Genomic DNA, 8578 nt, shown 5'->3' with positions numbered 1-8578 from the left:
TATCCCTTCACCCACAGACTAGGGCAGCTCTCACTTCTCATCAGAGAAGTTTCCTTATGCAGCAAATGATAGCTGATACTCTGGCGTACCCAACTCTAAATGGGACATGTATGTCAGTCCTGGGCTGGTGGTCGTGGGTGCTACAAAAAAGCAGAATGAGCAAGCCATGGAGAGCAAGGTAGTAAGCAGCATTCCTTCATGGTGCCTGCATCAGTTCCTGCCTGCAGGTTCCTGCCTTAACTTTCCTGGATGATGAATACAAGCAATAAAATGAAATAAACCTTTTCCTCTCCAAGTTGATTTTGCTCTTGGTGTTTCAGCAACACAAAACCTACCTAAGACATACACGAAATTGTCCCAAGATAAAAGATAATATTGTTGCCCTTTTCACTTTTTAAATCTGTTCACTCTTCAGAGTTTACCCTGGAAGTGTCAATAATGAGGTATCCTTAGGCAAGTAGTCACAGTATGGGTGATTTTCATTTTATAAGACCCCAGTAAGCCATCTTGCTGTGGCAGAGTGCAAGTACCAAAATGTGGCAACTATAGCAGGGGTCCCTAAAGTCTTCTCAGTCTCCACTTGCACTTACATTTTACTAATACAACTTAGTCCTGGAAGCTTAAAAGCTAAGAATTATTGTTCATAGCATATTAACTTTGCTAAAGAAAAGCCAAAATTCAAGCCATTACTTGTAAACTTTCTCTTTCTTTCTTTCTTTCTTTCTTTCTTTCTTTCTTTCTTTCTTTCTTTCTCTCTTTCTTCCTTCCTTCCTTCCTTCCTTCCTTTCTTCCTTTCTTTCTGGATAGTTATCATTTATTTATTTATTTTTATAAATCATTTTAATCATTTACATTTCAAATGATATCCTCCTTCCTGGTTTCCCTTCCACAACCCCACCATCTCATTTCCCTCTCCTTTGCCTCTATGAGGGTGCTCCCTCACCCACTCACCCACTCACCCACTCACCCACTCACCCACTCACCGATCTAGCGTCCCCCTATGCTGAGGCATTAAGCCCCACTGGACCAAGGGCTTCCCCTCCCACTGATGTCAGATAAGGCAGTCCTCTTCTACATATGCTGCTGGAGCCATGGGTCCTTCTGTGTACTCTCTGGTTGGTGGTTTAGTCCCTGGGAGCTCTGGGTGGTCCAGTTAAAATAAACAAATGTTTATTGTTTTCTTCATAAAAATCTCTTCCCCAAACATTCAAATCACTTAAATAGTAATAATTCTGGTTTTGAACACAGTAAAATTTTTTGGTAGATTGTGAATTTTGTTTTACTTTAAAAAAAAACTAGGCAAGAAAATGAATATTGAAATATGAAATGAGAAAATAGATGAAAACCATGTACAAACTTTAAAAAGCTGAATTCTACCACAAACACTGTAAAATGTAGAAAGTATAATTTTAAAATTAATTATCTGAAATTCTTCAATAATACAACCTAGGCCTATGTATATTTTTAAAGCTTATACGTCAGTGTATGCGGTAAGGTAGGTACATGGGTGTGCAGGTCATTGATTTTATATTACCATTCTTCTGTTATTGTTCTTTTATTTGAAAACCTCATCCAAGGAGACACTCTACCCTGCATTTTCTATTATGTCAAGGGCCAGCCTCAGCTTAGAGACAGGTTCTGTGGAAATGGCGTTTGGGAGCAGTGAAAGAATGGTAGCCTGCGTTCTCAAGACAGCTCTCCAGAGATCTCCAGACAGCTCAGCTCTTGCAGAACAAAGCCCTGTCTTTTATTTGCACATCAATTCAATAGTCCACCCCAGGTTCCCTTTTGATTATCCCATGAATCAGTATTTTATGACTTTAGCCCCTTGAGTCTTAGAAAAGACAGCAAGTACTTTTTTTCCCTTTCTTTCTTTCTCTTCTTTCTTTCTTTCTTTCTTTCTTTTCTTTTTTCTTTTTTCTTTTTTTTTTTTTTTTTTTTTTTTTGACATAGCAATGAATTCAGAGATCTGCCTGCTTTTTTAAGCACAGACGATAAGCTATCTGGATAGGATCCGGCTCTGAGATCACCATTCCCACCCTGCCTAGGCCAAAACTAGCTCTGTCCCAGGCTGACCTTGAACTCAGGTATCTGCCTGCCTTTGTAAGTATAAACAATAAGCTTAGCTGTGTGGGATCTTCTCCTGTGATCATCACTCCCCAAATCTCTTTATCTCCTTCCTTAATGTCTTTCTGACAAGCTGGCTCAGTGCGGCTGTTCTTTTAGGTCTGTGAAGACTCTCATAAAATATATATATATATATATATATATATATATATATATATATATATGTATATATTTCTTGAACTCATGTTTTCAGAGTTCTTTCCCACAGCCTTAAAGACTGTCTTGAAAGTCTCAGCATTTACTATTTTGCTGAGGAACATTAGACATACCCTCGCCTTCCAGACTTGTGCTGTTTCTAATTATCATGGAGTGATTAACTTTGGAAGAACATTCCCCAATGACCTTGGCAGGGAGAATATTTCCTGATGGAGGAACATAAAGTAAATTATGTACATTATTATACAGAAAAGCCCCATGCCTACAAAAACTGTCATCACTCATGAAGACCTGTACCCTGTTATTTCCAGGGGTGGTGAACTGTAAGACTCAGCATATTACAATTAGATGCCTTAAAGGAACTTCTACAGTCCATTCCTCCTGGATGTTTTAAGTGTCTGAGTTAATTTTTTTAATCTATCTATCTATCTATCTATCTATCTATCTATCTATCTATCCATCCATCCATCTACTATCTATCCATCTATGTACTATCTATCTATCTATCATCCATCTATCTCTTGCTATTTAGTCTTCTGTTTTGCTTTGCTGTGTGCTTAATATATTTACTCATTAAAAAACCAAAACATTGCTATTATAGGTTGTTTTTTAAAAAATTTACTTATTTATTCAGTTTACATCCAATATCAGCCCTCCTCCTCCCAGCATCCTTCACAAAGATCCTCTCCTAATTCCTCTCTCCCCTTCTCCTTTGAGAAGGAGACACCCTCCTACCCCTGGTATCATCTCCTCAGTACCTGCTTCCCCTACCACATACCAAGTCACTGCAGGACTGGGCGTATTCTCAACCACTAAGGCCAGACAAGGCAGCCCAGTTATGGGTATAAGTCATTTTTTTTACTGTACTGGACACTAGTTCCATAAATGAACAGATCCTTGGGGCTGCCCACCAGTCAGTCTAGACAAATCACTGTTTACTGAGAGACCCTACCTAAAAAAAAATTGGAGAATGATTAAGATGCTCATTGTCAACCTCTGCCCTCCACCTGTACATATGCATGTATGAACACATTCATATGCCATGCATACACACACACACAGAGGTGGGGCAGGGGCAGGGGCAGGGGAGGGGCAGGGGGAGGGAGAGGGAGAGATAGAGAGAGAGAGAGAGAGAGAGAGAGAGAGAGAGAGAGAGAGAGAGAGACTGCATGGAAGCATTCTTTTGAAATCTAGCGTTAGCTGGGTAGCATGGGCATGGCTGGAGTGCTGCAGCGCAAAGCGGCTATGTCCAGAACGTATGCATTTCTGGGGCCCAGTTGCCAACTGGGGTCTTCCCATTGCTGCTATCAATGATATGAAGAAATGTCCGAAGATTATCAGTGGGCAGATGACTTTACTCTCTGTTGCTATTCTCTGATATTCGTGAAATTTGCCTACAAGGTACAACCTTGAAACTGGCTTCTGTTTGTGTGCCATGTAACAAATGAAGTAGCTCAGTTCATTCAGGGAGGATGACTTATCAGCTCTGAGATGAGTAAGCAACCATCTGCATAGCAGTGCAAGGACCAGCTCTTGAAAGGGACAGTGCTCCAGCCACTGCTGTGGCCACAGATCTTGTCAGCATAAATAGTTGTGCTAAGGGTAAAACACAGAGTGCTATCTTTAATGACATGACGACATTATTGAATAGCTGAGAATCCCTAAACCAACTCTCTACTGCTTTATCAATGCTAAACTTTGTCTTTATCAAGAGTAGTTCAGGGCTGGAGAGATGGATCAGCAGTTAAGAGAGCACTGACTGCTCTTCCAGAGATCAATTCCCAGCAACCACATGGTGGCTCACAACCATCTGTAATAGGATCTGATGCCCTATCTTATTCTGGTGTGTCTGGAAACAGCTACAGTGTAATATATATATATATGTGTGTGTGTGTGTATATATATATATATATATATATATAATTTTTAAAAAGAGTAGTTCAGAATATGCAACTAATTTCATAATTTTGAATGATGGTTTTATCTATAGCAAGGGATTTGTATAATAAAAAATCTAAAAAAACAAAATTTTATAACTACAAGCACTTAAGTACTCAAAATTCTTGACTTTTTCTTTAATGACTATAGTATAACCTTCAGTTGGTCACATATCTACACATAATTCCCAGTGATAACAAGTATCAGTGTTTTCCATATGTAATTCAGATCTGTAACTTAATGGCAATAAATAGTTTAAATATTTGCTAAAAAATGAGATCTAGCACTATACAATGAACATATGCCAATAAATTGTTTTATTTTTTTAAAGTTCCATTCAACCTGGTCCTCTCCATAGAGTATCTTATAATAAGGCAGCTTGCTTCAGGAAGAAGGAACAGGAACAAGAGGAAGCTACTGTTCTTTTGTACCTAGTCACAGAAGTGATACCCTGTCACCACTCATCTGGACGTGTGCTTCAGTCCCACCCACACTCAAGGGGACGGCAGCACCTAGGAACTGAGTGTGAGCTGCCGATGAGGACAGAGGACAGATGCATATGGCTCTGAGGACCCTGGCCTTGCACTGGCTCACATAGGTGCTCACCTAGGCTCGATGGCTGTGCATGCATCATGGACCCCAGGAGCACAGTAAAAACCATCCTGATATCTACCTGATGCCTAGCATAGACATGCAAACATTGTCAGCAACCAAAAGATAGCTTACGATATTCAAGGAAGTTGTGCCCTCAACGGACTTGCCTCTTGTCTGGATCCTAAAAATGCCGTTGGCCACTCCAGCTCACCTTACATAATGAGGTTTAGGAACAAACATTTGTTGAACTCAGTAACCACAGTATAGAGTTTTCTGAATTAAAAGATAAAAATTAGCTGGGTGGTGGTGGTGCACGCCTTTAATCCCAGCACTTGGGAGGCAGAGGCAGGCGGATTTCTGAGTTCGAGGCCAGCCTGGTCTACAGAGTGAGTTTCAGGACAGCCAGGACTACACAGAGAAACCCTGTCTCGAAAAACCAAAAAATAAACAAATAAATAATATATATATATATATCTTCCGTCTTCAAAAGAACTATGATGGTCGTGAAGCGATAGCAACAGGCGACAACTGAGAAGTCCCAGGCTTCCCTCTACCAGAGTCACCAGACTGAAAGTACATGTATTGCCTTATAAAAAAGAACCAAATGAAAAGGGTAGAAACACCCATTCCAGGTCCAGAACAGACAAAAGGGTAGTAAGAATCCAACATTCTGACTTGTCTGCCTACTGGTGAAGGAATGGTTTTCTGTTTTGCCCAACTTGTCTAACATGTATGAGACACTGGGTTTGAATCCCAGCACTACAAAAAAATCCATTTGTTTGTTTGTTTGTTTGTTTGTTTTTGAGACAGGATCTCACTATGCATGCCTGTCTTTCTTAGAAATTATTATGTAGACCAGGGTGATCTTGAACTCACAAAGATCCACTTGCCTCTGCCTTCTCAGTGCTGGAATAAATTTGTATTCCACCATGGCTATAATAGTTTTTCAATAGTTTATAATCAAAATAGTTTATTTTTGTTATTTGATTATGTGTCCCTGTGTGGGGTATAATGAGTGCCTGTGGGTACATGGGTGTGAGTGCAGATTCCTACAGAAGCCAGATAGACTGGATCCCACAGGAGCTGGAAGTACAGGTAGTGGTGACCTGCCCAGCATGGGTGCTGGAAGCTGAACTTGGGTCCCCTGAAAGAGCAGCATGCGAGAGGACTACATAAATTCCATTTTAGGATCAGGCCTGACTTCAAAAGGAAAGTCAGTCCCAAGAACTTAGGCCATAAGCCACTAGCTCCAGTTACAGACCATAAATTCCAGGAACAATGACATAAAATCCCCTGTCCAATGAACAGCTTGGAGATAACCACAAGGATGAGAAATAGGATGCTGTGCTGGACAGCTTTATATGGTGTGGGTATCTCATCCTGTGGTTAAATATTTATAACACAGGAATGCAGTCCACTGACCACCTGGACACAAGCCAAACAAAAACCAACCCATGTAACATTTCTGGCACCCACCAATGAAGGTTTAGATTACCTAATCCTAGCTAAAATTCCCCTAGTTCCCTATAAAAAGGCCTCTGCATCATTGTCTGAGGTCACAATTTTTTTGTAAGTGGCCAACCCCTGTATGCAGGTTTCTTGCTTTCACAAAATAAAAACACTTTTGCCAATATGTGAGTGGTGGTTTCCATGCTGCACTTTCAGACTTAACAATATGCACTCTTAGCCACTGACCCATCTTTTCAGCCACCACCACCTACTTTCTTTTGAGGCAAGGTTCCTCCATGTAGTCCTGGCTGTTCTGGAACTTTCTCTGTAAACCAGACTGGCCTCAAACTCACAAAAATCTACCTGCCTCTGCTTCCCAAGTGCTCGGACTAAAGATGTGAGCCACCACTGCCCAACATTATTTATTTATTTATTTATTTATTTATTTATTTACAAAAACTAAAGGAGTTTATCTACTAAAGTGATCCTACAAGTAAAAGGCAGCCTGATTTCTGGTTGAGCTAGGTTTGGAAATCCGAGTGATCCAGCAGGTGATCCCGCAGGGTTCCCTGCAAGGGATGGTAGGGTTTGCCATGCTCCCAGACTCCAGGCTCCTGACAGGAGGCCACAGACTTCCATAGATTTGGGTCTTTCTGTCATGTAGGACAACGCCCCCTAGCCCCTCCACAGGTAGAGGGCGTGACTACAGGCCTCAGAGCCTCAAGACAGATCTCCATATTAATGAGATACCTAAAAGCCAGAGGGGCGTAGCCAATTAAACATTCCTTCCCAGACCCTCCTCCTTACAATAGGTATTTAACCTCAGGCCTGCCCTTCATATACCTTCTGCCATGACAATAAATATCTTAAGACCGTGGACTGTTTCTCTTCTTTGGGACCTGCTGTGGGGAACAGTAAAGAACTTTTCAACTACCGAGCTGAGCCGCTGTCTAACCTCCTTCAGATGGCCTCTCTGCATTCCCAGCCACAGAGACCATCAGCCACCATGGGGCACAACCGGAACACTCTCTCCCTGTCTCTCCCCTTCAGCTGTGGGCCAGTCCAGCCTGTATGTCCTTACTTCTTTTTCAGCCTTTCCGAACTCACAACCCCCCCAGCAGTGCTTGGGGGCCCAAGAGCCTGAGAACCAGACTGTCTCTGGCCACCTTTTGGCCTGGGGAACCCCAAGCCAAGAGCTCTGGCCCCCCAGGGACCTCAGACTGCGCTCCCCCACCCCCAAGCAGGGTCCTGTGGCTTCACATAGCCGTGATGCCCTCCCCCCTCCTCCTTGCTGGCGTGGAAAGAGCACAGTCAACTTCCCTCATCCTGCCTCTGTCCTCCATAGCAGCCCTAGCCCTGTGTGTGGAGGGCAGACTCAGGACCCCAGGCACCAATCAACCCAACAGTGAATGGTAAAGAGAGTCCTGCAAATTGAAACAAAAGGAAAGTAAACAGCTAAAACACACTTAAACACAGAAGTCAGCAGAGGGTGTGGGACTCCTTGGAACTGCGGTTCTAGACAGCTCTGAGCCTCTGTGTTGGTGCTAGGAACTAAAACCTGCCCTTTGCGAGAATAGCAAATGCTCTTAACTGGTGAGCTCTCTCCAGCCCATTCATAGTGTTTTATCATAGCAACAGAAACTCCAAGACACTGAAAAACTGTCTAAAAATGAAGAACAAATAAGAAGATTTTCCAGAAAAACAGAAGCTGAAGGGATTTATCACCTGACAAGAAGTTCAAAAATAAATCCTTCAAGTTAAAACTAAAGAATATTACAGGGGAAAATGACAGAACGTGGCTATGTAAACGTACATGGATGCGGAGCACGGTAACGCTGTAATTGTAGTGGAGAAATAACTGTCATTTCTGAATGAAAGGGTTTTTTTTTTTTTTTAAGTAGTAATTACTGTAAGTATGTTTTAAAAAGATATACAACATTATCAGGAACTGATTGTAATAATACAGAGAGGAAGAGTTAAGGCCTAAAGTTTTTGTGTTTATAAGGTTTTTGTGTCAATTTGTTCTTCTTTGCTTAAACTAAAATAAATAGTTATCACTTTTATTTCTGTTTTTAGGTAAGTAACAACAACAACAACAACAAAACCACATATGTAACACAGAGAAAGAGACCAAAATGGAAACTGCCAATAAAAGAAATCAATAAAACAGAGAGAGAGAGGAGGAAGGGAAAGACAGTGGCTACTATTGCCTATTGATATTTACTTTAAATACAAATGAATTAAGTGGTTAGGTCAAAAGATAGAAATTAGTCAAATGGATTTTAACAATATGATCTACAGATATGATGTTGTA

At 41.3% G+C, this 8578-nt stretch overlaps 1 pseudogene; it reads left to right on the top strand.

Moving 5' to 3' along the window:
* Window positions 1-3541: 3541 nt before the first annotated feature.
* Window positions 3542-3840, top strand: LOC143436655 (mitochondrial pyruvate carrier 1 pseudogene; annotated as a pseudogene).
* The last annotated feature ends 4738 nt before the right edge of the window (window positions 3841-8578 follow it).

The sequence above is a fragment of the Arvicanthis niloticus genome, chromosome 23 (assembly GCF_011762505.2).
Source record: "Arvicanthis niloticus isolate mArvNil1 chromosome 23, mArvNil1.pat.X, whole genome shotgun sequence".
Taxonomy (NCBI): Eukaryota; Metazoa; Chordata; class Mammalia; order Rodentia; family Muridae; genus Arvicanthis; species Arvicanthis niloticus.
The sequence above is the reverse complement of the archived record's forward strand: the minus strand, read 5'-3'. Positions and strand labels throughout refer to the sequence as shown.